This window comes from Ranitomeya imitator, chromosome 1 (genome assembly GCF_032444005.1).
Source record: "Ranitomeya imitator isolate aRanImi1 chromosome 1, aRanImi1.pri, whole genome shotgun sequence".
NCBI lineage: Eukaryota > Metazoa > Chordata > Amphibia > Anura > Dendrobatidae > Ranitomeya > Ranitomeya imitator.
In genome coordinates this window covers 362,288,376-362,305,619 of record NC_091282.1, presented here as the reverse complement: position 1 = coordinate 362,305,619, position 17,244 = coordinate 362,288,376, and the positions used below count along the sequence as shown (strand labels likewise).

The 17,244-nt window shown below is 52.2% G+C and overlaps 1 protein-coding gene across 2 annotated transcripts in view; it reads left to right on the top strand.

Annotated features, from left to right (window-relative positions):
• Window positions 1-6,704: 6,704 nt before the first annotated feature.
• CHD8 (chromodomain helicase DNA binding protein 8) overlaps window positions 6,705-17,244 on the top strand; it is a 134,454-nt gene continuing 123,914 nt past the window's right edge. For both annotated transcript variants that reach the window (XM_069761228.1, XM_069761244.1), the window contains exon 1: window positions 6,705-6,809. The gene's annotated coding sequence lies outside the window, so the exon portion shown is untranslated. The remainder of the gene's footprint in view (window positions 6,810-17,244) is intronic.

The window sequence follows — 17,244 nt, the reverse complement described above, 5'->3', positions numbered from 1 at the left end:
GTAACAGGAGAAATTTGACCCCAATATTTGTTGTCCAGTTTCTCCTGAGTATGGTGATACCCCATATGTGGGGGTAAACTACTGTTTGGGCACATGCCGGGGCTTGGAATTGAAGTAGTGACGTTTTGAAATGCAGACTTTGATGGAATGCTCTGCGGGCGTCACGTTGCGTTTGCAGAGCCCCTGATGTGCCTAAACAGTAGAAACCCCCCACAAGTGACCCCATTTTGGAAACTAGACCCCGAAAGGAACTTATCTAGATGTGTGGTGAGCACTTTGAACCCCCAAGTGCTTCATAGAAGTTTATAATGCAGAGCCGTGAAAATAATAAATACGTTTTCTTTCCTCAAAAATAATTATTTAGCCCAGAATTTTTTATTTTCCCAAGGGTTACAGGAGAAATTGGACCCCAAAAGTTGTTGTCCAGTTTCTCCTGAGTACGCTGATACCCCATGAGTGGGGGTAAACCACTGTTTGGGCACACGTCGGGGCTCAGAAGGGAAGTAGTGACTTTTGAAATGCAGACTTTGATGGAATGGTCTGCGGGTGTCACGTTGCGTTTGCAGAGCCCCTGGTGTGCCTAAACAGTAGAAACCCCCACAAGTGACCCCATTTTAGAAATTAGACCCCCCAAGGAACTTATCTAGATATGTGGTGAGCACTTTGAACCCCCAAGTGCTTCACAGACGTTTACAACGCAGAGCCGTGAAAATAAAAAATCATTTTTCTTTCCTCAAAAATTATGTTTTAGCAAGCATTTTTTTTGATTCACAAGGGTAACAGGAGAAATTGGACCCCAGTAATTGTTGCGCAGTTTGTCCTGAGTATGCTGGTACCCCATATGTGGGGGTAAACCACTGTTTGGGCACACGTCAGGGCTCGGAAGTGAGGGAGCACCATTTGACTTTTTGAATACGAGATTGGCTGGAATCAATGGTGGCGCCATGTTGCGTTTGGAGACCCCTGATGTGCCTAAACAGTGGTAACCCCTCAATTCTACCTCCAACACTAACCCCAACACACCCCTAACCCTAATCCCAACTGTAGCCATAACCCTAAACACAACCCTAACCGCAACACACCCCTAACCACAACCCTAACCCCAACACACCCCTAACCATAACCACAACCCTAATTCCAACCCTAACCCTAAGGCTATGTGCCCACGTTGCGGATTAGTGTGAGATATTTTCGCACCATTTTTGAAAAATCCGCGGGTAAAAGGCACTGCGTTTTACCTGCGGATTTTCCGCGGATTTCCAGTGTTTTTTGTGCGGATTTCACCTGCGGATTCCTATTGAGGAACAGGTGTAAAACGCTGCGGAATCCGCACAAAGAATTGACATGCTGCGGAAAATACAACGCAGCGTTTCCGCGTGGTATTTTCTGCACCATGGGCACAGCGGATTTGGTTTCCATATGTTTACATGGTACTGTAAACCTGATGGAACACTGCTGCGAATCCGCAGCCAAATCCGCACCGTGTGCACATAGCCTAATTCTAAAGGTATGTGCACACGCTGCGGAAAACGCTGCGGATCCGCAGCAGTTTCCCATGAGTTTACAGTTCAATGTAAACCTACGGGAAACAAAAATCGCTGTGCCCATGCTGCGGAAAAACTGCACGGAAACGCAGCGGTTTACATTCCGCAGCATGTCACTTCTTTGTGCGGATTCCGCAGCGGTTTTACAACTGCTCCAATAGAAAATCGCAGTTGTAAAACCGCAGTGAAATGCGCAGAAAAACTGCGGTAAATCCGCCATAAATCCGCAGCGGTTTAGCACTGCGGATTTATCAAATCCGCAGCGGAAAAATCCGCAGAGGACCAGAATACGTGTGCACATACCGAAACCCTAACCCTAGCCCTAACCCTACCCCTAACCCTACCCCTAGCCCTAACCCTACCCCTAACCCTATTCTAACATTAGTGGAAAAAAAAAAATTTCTTTATTTTTTTATTGTCCCTACCTATGGGGGTGACAAAGGGGGGGGGTCATTTATTATTTTTTTTATTTTGATCACTGAGATAGATTATATCTCAGTGATCAAAATGCACTTTGGAACGAATCTGCCGGCAGATTCGGCGGGCGCACTGCGCATGCGCCCGCCATTTTGGAAGATGGCGGCGCCCAGGGAGAAGACGGACGGGACCCCGGCTGGATCGGTAAGTATGATGGGGTGGGGGGGGACCACGGGGGGGGGGGATCGGAGCACGGGGGGGGGGAATCGGAGTGCGGGAGGGGTGGAACGGAGCACGGGGGGCGTGGAACGGAGCACGGGGGGGCTGGAATGGAGCACGGGGGGGTGGAACGGAGCACCGGGGGGGGGTGGATCGGAGTGCAGGGGGGGTGATTGGAGCACGGGGGGGTGATTGGAGCACGGGGGGAGCGGACAAGAGCACGGGGGGGAGCGGAGCACTGGACGGAGGGGAGCCGGAGCAGTGTACCGGCCAGATCGGAGGGCTGGGGGGGCGATCGGAGGGGTGGGGTGGGGGCACATTAGTATTTCCAGCCATGGCCGATGATATTTCAGCATCGGCCATGGCTGGATTGTAATATTTCACCCGTTATAATGGGTGAAATATTACAAATCGCTCTGATTGGCAGTTTCACTTTCAACAGCCAATCAGAGCGATCGTAGCCACGAGGGGGTGAAGCCACCCCCCCTGGGCTAAACTACCACTCCCCCTGTCCCTGCAGATCGGGTGAAATGGGAGTTAACCCTTTCACCCGATCTGCAGGGACGCGATCTTTCCATGACGCCGCATAGGCGTCATGGGTCGGAATGGCACCGACTTTCATGACGCCTACGTGGCGTCAAAGGTCGGGAAGGGGTTAAGTAAATGTTTTTTTTTGCAACTGATTATGTGTAGTCTCTTTTATTACATCCCTATGAAGGTCACTGATCACTTTTAGAGCACTGAAATTGCAAACATTAGATATTATAGGTATTTTTCCAGCAGGCGCCTGACAGGCACATTGTATGTGAACTCGTTAGTCCGAATATTGTATGTGACGGAGGGTTAAGAAGTATGTCAGCCTTCCTGTCCATAGGATCGCGCAAGTTGGATGAGTCCTCGAAGGGTATGGCAGTCTTTTTGGCGACCTTTGCCACCGGAACATCAATCTTAGGTATTTCTTCCCATAGCTTGACTTCTTCAGGGTTGAATGGTAAGCGACCCTTAAAGTCACCAGACCAGCTGGCGCTCCGCCTCCTTCCACTCTTCCAGTATCATAGCTTTAATATGTTCGCTAACGGGAAAGACGGTCTGTCTACGTGACATAAGTCCCCCGAACATCAGGTCCTGTCTGGACTGCGGCTTGGATGTCTCTTCTATCTGCATCGTGCTTCTCACTGCCTGGACGAGCTCGTTCGTCTCCTCAGCCTGGAAGAGATATTTTCTATGGTGGTCTTGGCTCCCTGAGGGAAGCTCCCCATCTTCTTCTGAGACCGAGTCCTCTGGATCGGACCTGTCCTCAGAACTATACTCCGGCTCTCTCTGGTCTCGCTCCCGCCTGGCTCTCTTGCGGCCAGGGATGGGGCTGGACTGCCCTGAACGGCTGGACACAAAGCCTGGACCTCTTCTCGGATTAGAGATCTCATTTCTGAGAGTAGTGAAGATTGTTCGTCCCTCACAACCTTAGATGTGCAAGATGCACACAAGGTCTTGCCATGGGAGTCCGGGAGTTTCACGTGGCATATGGGACATCTGTTAGATTTTGTAGAGACCTTGCCGGGCTTTTTAGGAGTGGGGGGGGACAGCGGGGGTTCCCGTATCCTAAATTACATAAGATAGGGAGTAAATAGGATAGGCCTAAATTTTCAGATGTGCAGTGAGGGTAGTCTGCACTATGCGCACTTACCCCTCCATCGCCGGGCATGTCTCCTTCCATGGCACCTTTGCTGCCGCAGTCAGAAGGCCCCAGTGACTTCAGACGCTGGGTAGGAGCGCCCGTACTGCTATGCGTTCCAACGCTGGAGCACATGCACTAACCCCGCTTTTACAGCGTCACCGGAAGTGACGATTACCGGATGTGGCGATACCGGAGGTGACACGGTTCCCTCGGAGTTCCGGAAGTCGCTCGGCAAGACGAGACACCGTGCTGAACGCTGCGACTCCCTGCCGCATGGAACCGCATCCCCAGCCGAGAGCCTCCCACCGGGAGGAGCGGCTGCAACCAGGAGCCTCGTCCTGCTCCTGGCCTTTGGAGCAGAGGGACTCTCCACCCGGAGAGTTTCTACCCTGAGCCTCTTGACAGGGGGAAGGATATTGGCAAGCCGCACGATCCTCCTGAGCTCCGGTAAGCCTGCGCAGCTTCTCTCGTGCGTCCCTCCTTACAGGGACAGGAAAAACACTGAGGATTTGGGGGTGGGACATGACCTTTTAAACTCTCGTGTGTTTCTTGTCCCAGCAAGGGGGAGGAGGAGGAGGACGTCCTCCATGGTGCTGTCAGGAGGGACGTCCTGGAAATAAAGGTTATATTAGACTCACCCAGGGGCAGTCACGCAGCGGTCCGGCACCTCCTATCTTCATACGATGATGTCCTCTTCTTGTCTTCTTGCCGCGGCTCCGGCGCAGGCGTACTTTGTCTGCCCTGTTGAGGGCAGAGCAAAGTACTGCAGTGCGCAGGCGCCGGGCCTCTCTGACCTTTCCCGGTGCCTGTGCACTCTTTGCTCATACTTTACTTTGCTTTACGTCATCATAAGATGGGAGGCCCCGGACCGCAGCGGGACCGCCCCCGGGTGAGTATAATCTAGGCAATATACTACGTGGTTGGGCAATATACTACGTGGCTGGGCAATATACTAAGTGCCTGGGCAATATACTACGTGACTGGGCAATATACTACGTGGCTGGGCAATATACTACATTGCTGGGCAATATACTACATTGCTGGGCAATATACTACGTGACTGGGCAATATACTACGTGGCTGGGCAACATACTACGTGAGCTGTGCAATATACTACGTGGCTGGCCAATATACTACGTCACTGGGCAATATACATGACTGGGCAATATACTATGTCACTGGGCAATATACATGACTGGGCAATATACTACGTCACTGGGCAATATACTACGTGGCTGGGCAATATACTACGTGACTGGGCAATATACTACGTGACTGGGCAATATACTACGTGGCTGGGCAATATACTACGTGGCTGCGCAATATACTACGTGGCTGGGCAATATACTACGTGACTGGGCAATATACTACGTGACTGGGCAATATACTACGTGGCTGGGCAATATACTACGTGGCTGCGCAATATACTACGTGGCTGCGCAATATACTACGTGGCTGCGCAATATACTACGTGGCTGAGCAATATACTACGTGGCTGGGCAATATACTACGTGGCTGAGCAATATACTACGTGGCTGGGCAATATACTACGTGGCTGGGCATTATACTACGTGGCTGAGCAACATACTACGTGTCTGGGCAATATACTACGTGGCTGGGCAATATACTACGTGACTGGGCAATATACTACGTGGCTGGGCAATATACTACGTGACTGGGCAATATACTACGTGGCTCGGCAATATAGTACGTGACTGGGCAATATACTACGTGACTGGGCAATATACTACGTGGCTCGGCAATATAGTACGTGGCTGGGTAATATACTACGTGACTGGGCAATATACTACGTGGCTGGGCAATATAGTACGTGACTGGGCAATATACTATGTGACTGGGCAATATACTACGTGGCTGGGCATTATACTACGTGGCTGAGCAACATACTACGTGTCTGGGCAATATACTACGTGGCTGGGCAATATACTACGTGACTGGGCAATATACTACGTGGCTGGGCAATATACTACGTGACTGGGCAATATACTACGTGGCTCGGCAATATAGTACGTGACTGGGCAATATACTACGTGACTGGGCAATATACTACGTGGCTCGGCAATATAGTACGTGGCTGGGTAATATACTACGTGACTGGGCAATATACTACGTGGCTGGGCAATATAGTACGTGACTGGGCAATATACTATGTGACTGGGCAATATAGTACGTCGCTGGGCAATATACTACGTGACTGGGCAATATACTACGTGGCTCGGCAATATAGTACGTGACTGGGCAATATAGTACGTGACTGGGCAATATAGTACATGACTGGGCAATATACTACGTCGCTGGGCAATATACTACGTAGCTGGGCAATATAGTACGTCGCTGGGCAATATAGTATGTGGACATGCATATTCTAGAATGCCCACTGCGTTAGAATCGGGCCACCATCTAGTATATATATATGTGTGTGTAAGCCATCTGACTATACACATTGTGTGACTGTATACATATGTCCATAGATGTATATATAAAAATAAAAACATTTTTTTTCTATCAGTAAAATGAGGAGAGCTTTTTGCCCTTCGCATCCGCAGCTGGGTAATGCGCTGTGGCAGTCCGCTCTCCTAAGCATTCATTCATGTGGTCTCGGTGCGCCGCAGTTTTCTGATCAGGCATTCCCGGGACAGCCTAGAGAAGGACCGTTTGCCCTCTTCCGTAGGAACTTCCTGATCAGCGCAACCTACCCGAGTGCATGTGACGTCGGCAGCCTCGCCTGATTGCTATGTTTTTGAACCAATAGGGAAAGATATAAGGCGGGATTTATGGCTTTGCGCCCGCTCCCATTGTTCTAGTATGAGGTGACGTAACGCGTATCTGTACGAGGCTGAGTTGCATCGCACGGCGCGTCCATGCTCGGCACAGCCGGGACCAGCTCATAAAGGGTCAACAGCGGCCGGGACCCGGACAGTGTGACGTCACAGGTGAGACGGGGGAGTTGACGTCACAAAGTGGGGTCACAGGTGAGACGTGGGGGAGGGGTATAGCCCGAGTACGTCTCATGCACACATACAGCCCACTTACGTGTCGGTAGTGTTAGTGCGCGGCTGAATGGAGGCGGGCGCTGCGCTCTTTGCCTCACGTGTGTGCACGGCGGTCTGTGCGGTTATGGGGCGCTGCTCGGCACGGACGCACAACGCGACAGATAGAATGGATGGCAGGAGGCATCGCTGGTGCCATGGGAACACCGTGTTTGTTTACTGCTCGTGTTCCACATAGTACCCATAGTACCCAGTGTGCGGCAGTGCGGAGCCCCCACATCTGTGCTGTCCCCCTGTGTATAGGGCCATCAGTGCGGAGCCCCCACATCTGTGCTGTCCCCCTGTGTACAGGGCCATCAGTGCGGAGCCCCCACATCTGTGCTGTCCTGTGTATAGGGCCATCAGTGCGGAGCCCCCACATCTGTGCTGTCCCCCTGTGTACAGGGCCATCAGTGCGGAGCCGCCACATCTGTGCTGTCCCCCTGTGTATAGGGCCATCAGTGCGGAGCCCCCACATCTGTGCTGTCCCCCTGTGTACAGGGCCATCAGTGCGGAGCCCCCACATCTGTGCTGTCCCCCTGTGTACAGGGCCATCAGTGCGGAGCCCCCACATCTGTGCTGTCCTGTGTATAGGGCCATCAGTGCGGAGCCCCCACATCTGTGCTGTCCCCCTGTGTACAGGGCCATCAGTGCGGAGCCGCCACATCTGTGCTGTCCCCCTGTGTATAGGGCCATCAGTGCGGAGCCCCCACATCTGTGCTGTCCCCCTGTGTACAGGGCCATCAGTGCGGAGCCCCCACATCTGTGCTGTCCCCCTGTGTACAGGGCCATCAGTGCGGAGCCCCCACATCTGTGCTGTCCTGTGTATAGGGCCATCAGTGCGGAGCCCCCACATCTGTGCTGTCCCCCTGTGTACAGGGCCATCAGTGCGGAGCCGCCACATCTGTGCTGTCCCCCTGTGTATAGGGCCATCAGTGCGGAGCCCCCACATCTGTGCTGTCCCCCTGTGTACAGGGCCATCAGTGCGGAGCCCCCACATCTGTGCTGTCCCCCTGTGTATAGGGCCATCAGTGCGGAGCCCCCACATCTGTGCTGTCCCCCTGTGTACAGGGCCATCAGTGCGGAGCCCCCACATCTGTGCTGTCCTGTGTATAGGGCCATCAGTGCGGAGCCCCCACATCTGTGCTGTCCCCCTGTGTACAGGGCCATCAGTGCGGAGCCGCCACATCTGTGCTGTCCCCCTGTGTATAGGGCCATCAGTGCGGAGCCCCCACATCTGTGCTGTCCCCCTGTGTACAGGGCCATCAGTGCGGAGCCGCCACATCTGTGCTGTCCCCCTGTGTACAGGGCCATCAGTGCAGAGCCCCCCCATCTGTGCTGTCCCCCTGTGTACAAAGCCATCAGTGCGGAGCCGCCACATCTGTGCTGTCCCCCTGTGTACAGGGCCATCAGTGCGGAGCCCCCACATCTGTGCTGTCCCCCTGTGTATAGGGCCATCAGTGCGGAGCCCCCACATCTGTGCTGTCCCCCTGTGTACAGGGCCATCAGTGCGGAGCCGCCACATCTGTGCTGTCCCCCTGTGTATAGGGCCATCAGTGCGGAGCCCCCACATCTGTGCTGTCCCCGTGTACAGGGCCATCAGTGCGGAGCCGCCACATCTGTGCTGTCCCCCTGTGTACAGGGCCATCAGTGCGGAGCCCCCCCATCTGTGCTGTCCCCCTGTGTACAGGGCCATCAGTGCGGAGCCCCCACATCTGTGCTGTCCCCCTGTGTATAGGGCCATCAGTGCGGAGCCGCCACATCTGTGCTGTCCCCCTGTGTACAAAGCCATCAGTGCGGAGCCGCCACATCTGTGCTGTCCCCCTGTGTACAAAGCCATCAGTGCGGAGCCGCCACATCTGTGCTGTCCCCCTGTGTACAGGGCCATCAGTGCAGAGCCCCCACATCTGTGCTGTCCCCCTGTGTATAGGGCCATCAGTGCGGAGCCGCCACATCTGTGCTGTCCCCCTGTGTATAGGGCCATCAGTGCGGAGCCCCCACATCTGTGCTGTCCCCCTGTGTATAGGGCCATCAGTGCGGAGCCCCCACATCTGTGCTGTCCCCCTGTGTACAAAGCCATCAGTGCGGAGCCGCCACATCTGTGCTGTCCCCCTGTGTACAAAGCCATCAGTGCGGAGCCCCCACATCTGTGCTGTCCCCCTGTGTACAAAGCCATCAGTGCGGAGCCGCCACATCTGTGCTGTCCCCCTGTGTACAAAGCCATCAGTGCGGAGCCGCCACATCTGTGCTGTCCCCCTGTGTACAGGGCCATCAGTGCGGAGCCCCCACATCTGTGCTGTCCCCCTGTGTATAGGGCCATCAGTGCGGAGCCCCCACATCTGTGCTGTCCCCCTGTGTACAAAGCCATCAGTGCGGAGCCGCCACATCTGTGCTGTCCCCCTGTGTACAAAGCCATCAGTGCGGAGCCCCCACATCTGTGCTGTCCCCCTGTGTACAAAGCCATCAGTGCGGAGCCGCCACATCTGTGCTGTCCCCCTGTGTACAAAGCCATCAGTGCGGAGCCGCCACATCTGTGCTGTCCCCCTGTGTACAGGGCCATCAGTGCGGAGCCCCCACATCTGTGCTGTCCCCCTGTGTATAGGGCCATCAGTGCGGAGCCCCCACATCTGTGCTGTCCCCCTGTGTATAGGGCCATCAGTGCGGAGCCCCCACATCTGTGCTGTCCCCCTGTGTACAGGGCCATCAGTGCGGAGCCCCCACATCTGTGCTGTCCCCCTGTGTACAGGGCCATCAGTGCGGAGCCCCCACATCTGTGCTGTCCCCCTGTGTACAGGGCCATCAGTGCGGAGCCCCCACATCTGTGCTGTCCCCCTGTGTACAGGGCCATCAGTGCGGAGCCCCCACATCTGTGCTGTCCCCCTGTGTACAGGGCCATCAGTGCGGAGCCCCCACATCTGTGCTGTCCCCCTGTGTACAGGGCCATCAGTGCGGAGCCCCCACATCTGTGCTGTCCCCCTGTGTACAGGGCCATCAGTGCGGAGCCCCCACATCTGTGCTGTCCCCCTGTGTACAGGGCCATCAGTGCAGAGCCCCCACATCTGTGCTAGCCCCCACATCTGTGCTGTCCCCCTGTGTATAGGGCCATCAGTGCGGAGCCCCCACATCTGTGCTGTCCCCCTGTGTATAGGGCCATCAGTGCGGAGCCCCCACATCTGTGCTGTCCCCCTGTGTACAGGGCCATCAGTGCGGAGCCCCCACATCTGTGCTGTCCCCCTGTGTACAGGGCCATCATTGCGGAGCCCCCACATCTGTGCTGTCCCCCTGTGTACAGGGCCATCAGTGCAGAGCCCCCACATCTGTGCTAGCCCCCACATCTGTGCTGTCCCCCTGTGTATGGGGCCACCAGTGCAGCAGTGTGGAGCCCCCACGTCTCCGCTGTCCTCCTGTGTATAGGGCCACCAGTACAGCAGTGTGGAGCCCCCACGTCTCCGCTGTCCTCCTGTGTATAAGGCCACCAGTACAGCAGTGTGGAGCCCCCACGTCTCCGCTGTCCTCCTGTGTATGGGGCCACCAGTGCAGCAGTGTGGAGCCCCCACGTCTCCGCTGTCCTTCTGTGTATAGGGCCACCAGTACAGCAGTGTGGAGCCCCCACGTCTCCGCTGTCCTCCTGTATATAGGGCCACCAGTACAGCAGTGTGGAGCCCCCACGTCTCCACTGTCCTCCTGTATATAGGGCCACCAGTACAGCAGTGTGGAGCCCCCACATCTCCGCTGTCGTCCTGTATATAAGGCCACCAGTACAGCAGTGTGGAGCCCCCACGTCTCCTCCGCTGTCGTCCTGTATATAGGGCCACCAGTACAACAGTGTGGAGCCCCCACATCTCCGCTGTCGTCCTGTATATAAGGCCACCAGTACAGCAGTGTGGAGCCCCCACATCTCCGCTGTCGTCCTGTATATAAGGCCACCAGTACAGCAGTGTGGAGCCCCCACATCTCCGCTGTCGTCCTGTATATAAGGCCACCAGTACAGCAGTGTGGAGCCCCCACATCTCCGCTGTCGTCCTGTATATAAGGCCACCAGTACAGCAATGTGGAGCCCCCACGTCTCCGCTGTCGTCCTGTATATAAGGCCACCAGTACAGCTGTGTGGAGCCCCCACGTCTCCGCTGTCGTCCTGTATATAAGGCCACCAGTACAGCAGTGTGGAGCCCCCACGTCTCCGCTGTCGTCCTGTATATAAGGCCACCAGTACAGCAGTGTGGAGCCCCCACGTCTCCGCTGTCGTCCTGTATATAGGGCCACCAGTACAGCTGTGTGGAGCCCCCACATCTCCGTTGTCGTCCTGTATATAGGGCCACCAGTACAGCAGTGTGGAGCCTCCACGTCTCCGCTGTCCTCCTGTGTATAGGGCCTCCAGTACAGCAGTGTGGAGCCTCCACGTCTCCGCTGTCCTCCTGTGTATAGGGCCACCAGTACAGCAGTGTGGAGCCCCCACGTCTCCGCTGTCCTCCTGTGTATAGGGCCACCAGTACAGCAGTGTGGAGCCCCCACGTCTCCGCTGTCCTCCTGTGTATAGGGCCACCAGTACAGCAGTGTGGAGCCCCCACGTCTCCGCTGTCCTCCTGTGTATGGGGCCACCAGTGCAGCAGTGTGGAGCCCCCACGTCTCCGCTGTCCTCCTGTGTATAGGGCCACCAGTACAGCAGTGTGGAGCCCCCACGTCTCCGCTGTCCTCCTGTATATAGGGCCACCAGTACAGCAGTGTGGAGCCCCCACATCTCCGCTGTCGTCCTGTATATAAGGCCACCAGTACAGCAGTGTGGAGCCCCCACATCTCCGCTGTCGTCCTGTATATAAGGCCACCAGTACAGCAGTGTGGAGCCCCCACATCTCCGCTGTCGTCCTGTATATAAGGCCACCAGTACAGCAATGTGGAGCCCCCACGTCTCCGCTGTCGTCCTGTATATAAGGCCACCAGTACAGCTGTGTGGAGCCCCCACGTCTCCGCTGTCGTCCTGTATATAAGGCCACCAGTACAGCAGTGTGGAGCCCCCACGTCTCCGCTGTCGTCCTGTATATAAGGCCACCAGTACAGCAGTGTGGAGCCCCCACGTCTCCGCTGTCGTCCTGCATATAGGGCCACCAGTGCAGCAGTGTGGAGCCTCCACGTCTCCGCTGTCGTCCTGTATATAAGGCCACCAGTACAGCTGTGTGGAGCCCTCACGTCTCCGCTGTCGTCCTGTATATAAGGCCACCAGTACAGCAGTGTGGAGCCCCCACGTCTCCGCTGTCGTCCTGTATATAAGGCCACCAGTACAGTAGTGTGGAGCCCCCACGTCTCCGCTGTCGTCCTGCATATAGGGCCACCAGTGCAGCAGTGTGGAGCCCCCACGTCTCCGCTGTCGTCCTGCATATAGGGCCACCAGTACAGCAATGTGGAGCCCCCACGTCTCCGCTGTCGTCCTGTATATAAGGCCACCAGTACAGCAATGTGGAGCCCCCACGTCTCCGCTGTCGTCCTGTATATAAGGCCACCAGTGCAGCAGTGTGGAGCCTCCACGTCTCCGCTGTCGTCCTGTATATAAGGCCACCAGTACAGTAGTGTGGAGCCCCCACGTCTCCGCTGTCGTCCTGTATATAAGGCCACCAGTACAGTAGTGTGGAGCCTCCACGTCTCCGCTGTCGTCCTGTATATAAGGCCACCAGTACAGTAGTGTGGAGCCCCCACGTCTCCGCTGTCGTCCTGTATATAAGGCCACCAGTACAGTAGTGTGGAGCCCCCACGTCTCCGCTGTCGTCCTGTATATAAGGCCACCAGTACAGTAGTGTGGAGCCCCCACGTCTCCGCTGTCGTCCTGTATATAATGCCACCAGTACAGTAGTGTGGAGCCCCCACGTCTCCGCTGTCGTCCTGTATATAAGGCCACCAGTACAGTAGTGTGGAGCCCCCACGTCTCCGCTGTCGTCCTGTATATAAGGCCACCAGTACAGTAGTGTGGAGCCCCCACGTCTCCGCTGTCGTCCTGTATATAAGGCCACCAGTACAGCAGTGTGGAGCCCCCACGTCTCCGCTGTCGTCCTGTATATAAGGCCACCAGTACAGCAGTGTGGAGCCCCCACGTCTCCGCTGTCGTCCTGTACATTGTGTACCACAATCATGTTTTCCAAATGTTTACTTTTGCATGCTTAAACAATTTTTTTAAAGTAATTTTTTGCAACTCCATAGTCTTAAAGGTTCATTTATATAGATATCATTTTTCTTCCTAACAAACCTTTCCTTTGCATAACAAATTGACATTTTTAAAGTGTTTTTTTTTCAGGCATGGCATGAAAAGTCTGCTGCTCTGTGACTGCAAACTTGTGAATCCTCACATTATGTATAGTGCGCGCTTGTCACGGTGCGCTGGGGCTGGCGGTCATGTGATTCTCTAGTATGTAGTATGCATATTCTTGGCCACATTCCAACTAGATGTGCAGATATTCTCTCAATACAAGTGAAACAAATCCGGCAACTGAGAATCCTGACAATATACACTGGTCGCGCTGTGGTGGTTCGCAGGGCTAATGTCACATAAAGTAACCGCAGACTTTCATGCAACACCTGAACAACCCCTTTAATTTTACACATTTTTTTTTGCATTATTACTTTTTGATAGTTCTTTATATAGACTTAAATGGTCGAGATTGATCCACGAAATGGATGAGAGTAGGATATGCTCTAAGGGTCTGTTTCTAAAACTGATGTGTGTATGACTCAATGATGCTCTATGGGTCCATGTGCTGTCCAAGAAATCTATAGCTTGTGGACATTTATAGTGGATGTGTGAATGTAGTCTTACAGTAATACATGGCCTATTAGATCAGGGGTCTCAAACTTGGCTGGGTATACGGTCCACATATAGAATACATTTTAACTTGTGGGGTCGCATTCTTTGAAGGACTAAGTGACATTTTTATTGATACCATTCTTTTCTAAAGTACTTTTGAACATTTTTGCAGAGTTTTTTTTAACCTCTTAATGACCGCCAATACGTCTTTTAACTGACCTGAGATATAAGAGAATAGCCTCCCCATACAGATGACAATCCAGCATCTGTTGGTTGTACACTATAGCTGACAACTTTCTGCATCAGCCACGATCAGTATTTGCACCGTCCAAATCTGTTTAACCCCTTAGATGCTGCTGTCAATAGTGACTACATCATTATAAATGGTTAACAGAGTGTGGGGGCTTCTTCTTTATCCCAATTGGTGCCCTCAGATCATGATTTTGTTGTCCTGATGTTTGTGATGGCAATTCATGACCAAATAGTGGCCTTAGAGTCTGTCGACTATAGTAATCTGTTTAGAAGTTAGCAACATTTAGGTGGTAAAAATACACATTTTGATTTCTGTCATGCCACTTTGCATCAATTCCTGTAAAGCACCCGAAGGGTTAATAAACTACCTGACAGCAGTTTTCAATATGTTTAGGGGTGCTGTTTTTAAAATGGAATCACGTTTGGGGGTTTCCCAATATATGGGACCCCTAAAGTTACTTCAAACATGGATAAGTCCCTAAAAAAATAAATGTGGTAAATTTCTTTGAAAAAATGAAAAATTTCTGCTACATTTTTAAACCTCCTAAAATGCTAACAAAATAAAATAACATTTTACAAATGGTGCTGATGTAAAGCAGACATGTGGGAAATGTTATTTATTAATGGTTTGCTGTTGTATGACTATCTAGATTAAAGGGATAATCATTCAAATTTAGAAAATTGCTAATTTTTTAACATTTTTCTCAAATTTTTGATATTTTTTATAAATAAACACAAAAAATGTTGAACTAAATTTACCATTATCATAAAGTATAATGTGTCACGAAAAAACATTCTCAAAATCACTGGGATTTGTTGAAGCGTTGCAGAGTTATTACCACATAAAGTGACACTGGTCAGATTTCAAAAATTTGGCTCGGTCACTAAGGGGTTTAAATTTTTTATAGAGCTTGGGTTGTTATGGATATGGTTATAACAAATGAGCACTCATGTTGTAGTAATGTCCCCATCTAGGTCCCCATATTGCAGTAATGTCCCCATATTGCAGTTATGTCCCCATATTGCAGTTATGTCACCATCTCCAGGTCCACATATTGCAGTTATGTCCCCATCTCCAGTTCCCCATATTGCAGTTATGTCCCCATCTCCAGTTCCCCATATTGCAGTTATGTCCCCATCTCCAGTTCCCCATATTGCAGTTATGTCCCCATCTCCAGTTCCCCATATTGCAGTTATGTCCCCATCTCCAGGTCCCCATATTGCAGTTCTGTCCCCATATTGCAGTTATGTCCCCATCTCCAGTTCCCATATTGCAGTTATGTCCCCATATTGCAGTTATGTCCCCATCTCCAGTTCCCCATATTGCAGTTATGTCCCCATCTCCAGTTCCCCATATTGCAGTTATGTCCCCATATTGCAGTTATGTCCCCATCTCCAGTTCCCATATTGCAGTTTATGTCCCCATCTCCAGGTCCCCATATTGCAGTTATGTCCCCATATTGCAGTTATGTCCCCATCTCCAGTTCCCCATATTGCAGTTATGTCCCCATATTGTAGTTACGTTATGTCCCCATATTGCAGTTATGTCCCCATATTGCAGTTATGTCCCCATATTGCAGTTATGTCCCCATATTGCAGTTATGTCCCCATATTGCAGTTATGTCCCCATATTGTAGTTACGGTATGTCCCCATCTCCAGGTCCCCATATTGCAGTTATGTCCCCATATTGTAGTTATGTCCCCATCTCCAGGTCCCCATATTGCAGTTATGTCCCCATCTCCAGTTCCCCATATTGCAGTTATGTCCCCATCTCCAGTTCCCCATATTGCAGTTATGTCCCCATATTGCAGTTATGTCCCCATCTCCAGGTCCCCATATTGCAGTTATGTCCCCATATTGCAGTTATGTCCCCATCTCCAGGTCCCCATATTGCAGTTATGTCCCCATATTGCAGTTATGTCACCATCTCCAGGTCCCCATATTGCAGTTATGTCCCCATCTCCAGTTCCCCATATTGCAGTTATGTCCCCATCTCCAGGTCCCCATATTGCAGTTATGTCCCCATATTGCAGTTATGTCCCCATCTCCAGGTCCCCATATTGTAGTTATGTCCCCATCTCCAGGTCCCCATATTGCAGTTATGTCCCCATCTCCAGTTCCCCATATTGTAGTTACGGTATGTCCCCATCTCCAGGTCCCCATATTGCAGTTATGTCCCCATATTGTAGTTATGTCACCATCTCCAGGTCCCCATATTGTAGTTATGTTCCCATATTGCAGTTATGTCCCCATCTCCAGGTCCCCATATTGCAGTTATGTCCCCATATTGTAGTTATGTCACCATCTCCAGGTCCCCATATTGTAGTTATGTCCCCATATTGCAGTTATGTCCCCATCTCCAGGTCCCCATATTGCAGTTATGTCCCCATATTGCAGTTATGTCACCATCTCCAGGTCCCCATATTGCAGTTATGTCCCCATCTCCAGTTCCCCATATTGCAGTTATGTCCCCATCTCCAGGTCCCCATATTGTAGTTACGGTATGTCCCCATCTCCAGGTCCCCATATTGCAGTTATGTCCCCATATTGTAGTTATGTCACCATCTCCAGGTCCCCATATTGTAGTTATGTTCCCATATTGCAGTTATGTCCCCATCTCCAGGTCCCCATATTGCAGTTATGTCCCCATATTGTAGTTATGTCACCATCTCCAGGTCCCCATATTGTAGTTATGTCCCCATATTGCAGTTATGTCCCCATCTCCAGTTCCCATATTGCAGTTATGTCCCCATCTCCAGGTCCCCATATTGCAGTTATGTCCCCATATTGCAGTTATGTCCCCATCTCCAGGTCCCCATATTGCAGTTCTGTCCTCATCTCCAGTTCCCATATTGCAGTTATGTCCCCATCTCCAGGTCCCCATATTGCAGTTATGTCCCCATATTGCAGTTATGTCCCCATCTCCAGGTCCCCATATTGTAGTTATGTCCCCATCTCCAGGTCCCCATATTGCAGTTATGTCCCCATCTCCAGGTCCCCATATTGCAGTTATGTCCCCATCTCCAGTTCCCCATATTGTAGTTACGGTATGTCCCCATCTCCAGGTCCCCATATTGCAGTTATGTCCCCATATTGTAGTTATGTCACCATCTCCAGGTCCCCATATTGTAGTTATGTTCCCATATTGCAGTTATGTCCCCATCTCCAGGTCCCCATATTGCAGTTATGTCCCCATATTGTAGTTATGTCACCATCTCCAGGTCCCCATATTGTAGTTATGTCCCCATATTGCAGTTATGTCCCCATCTCCAGGTCCCCATATTGCAGTTATGTCCCCA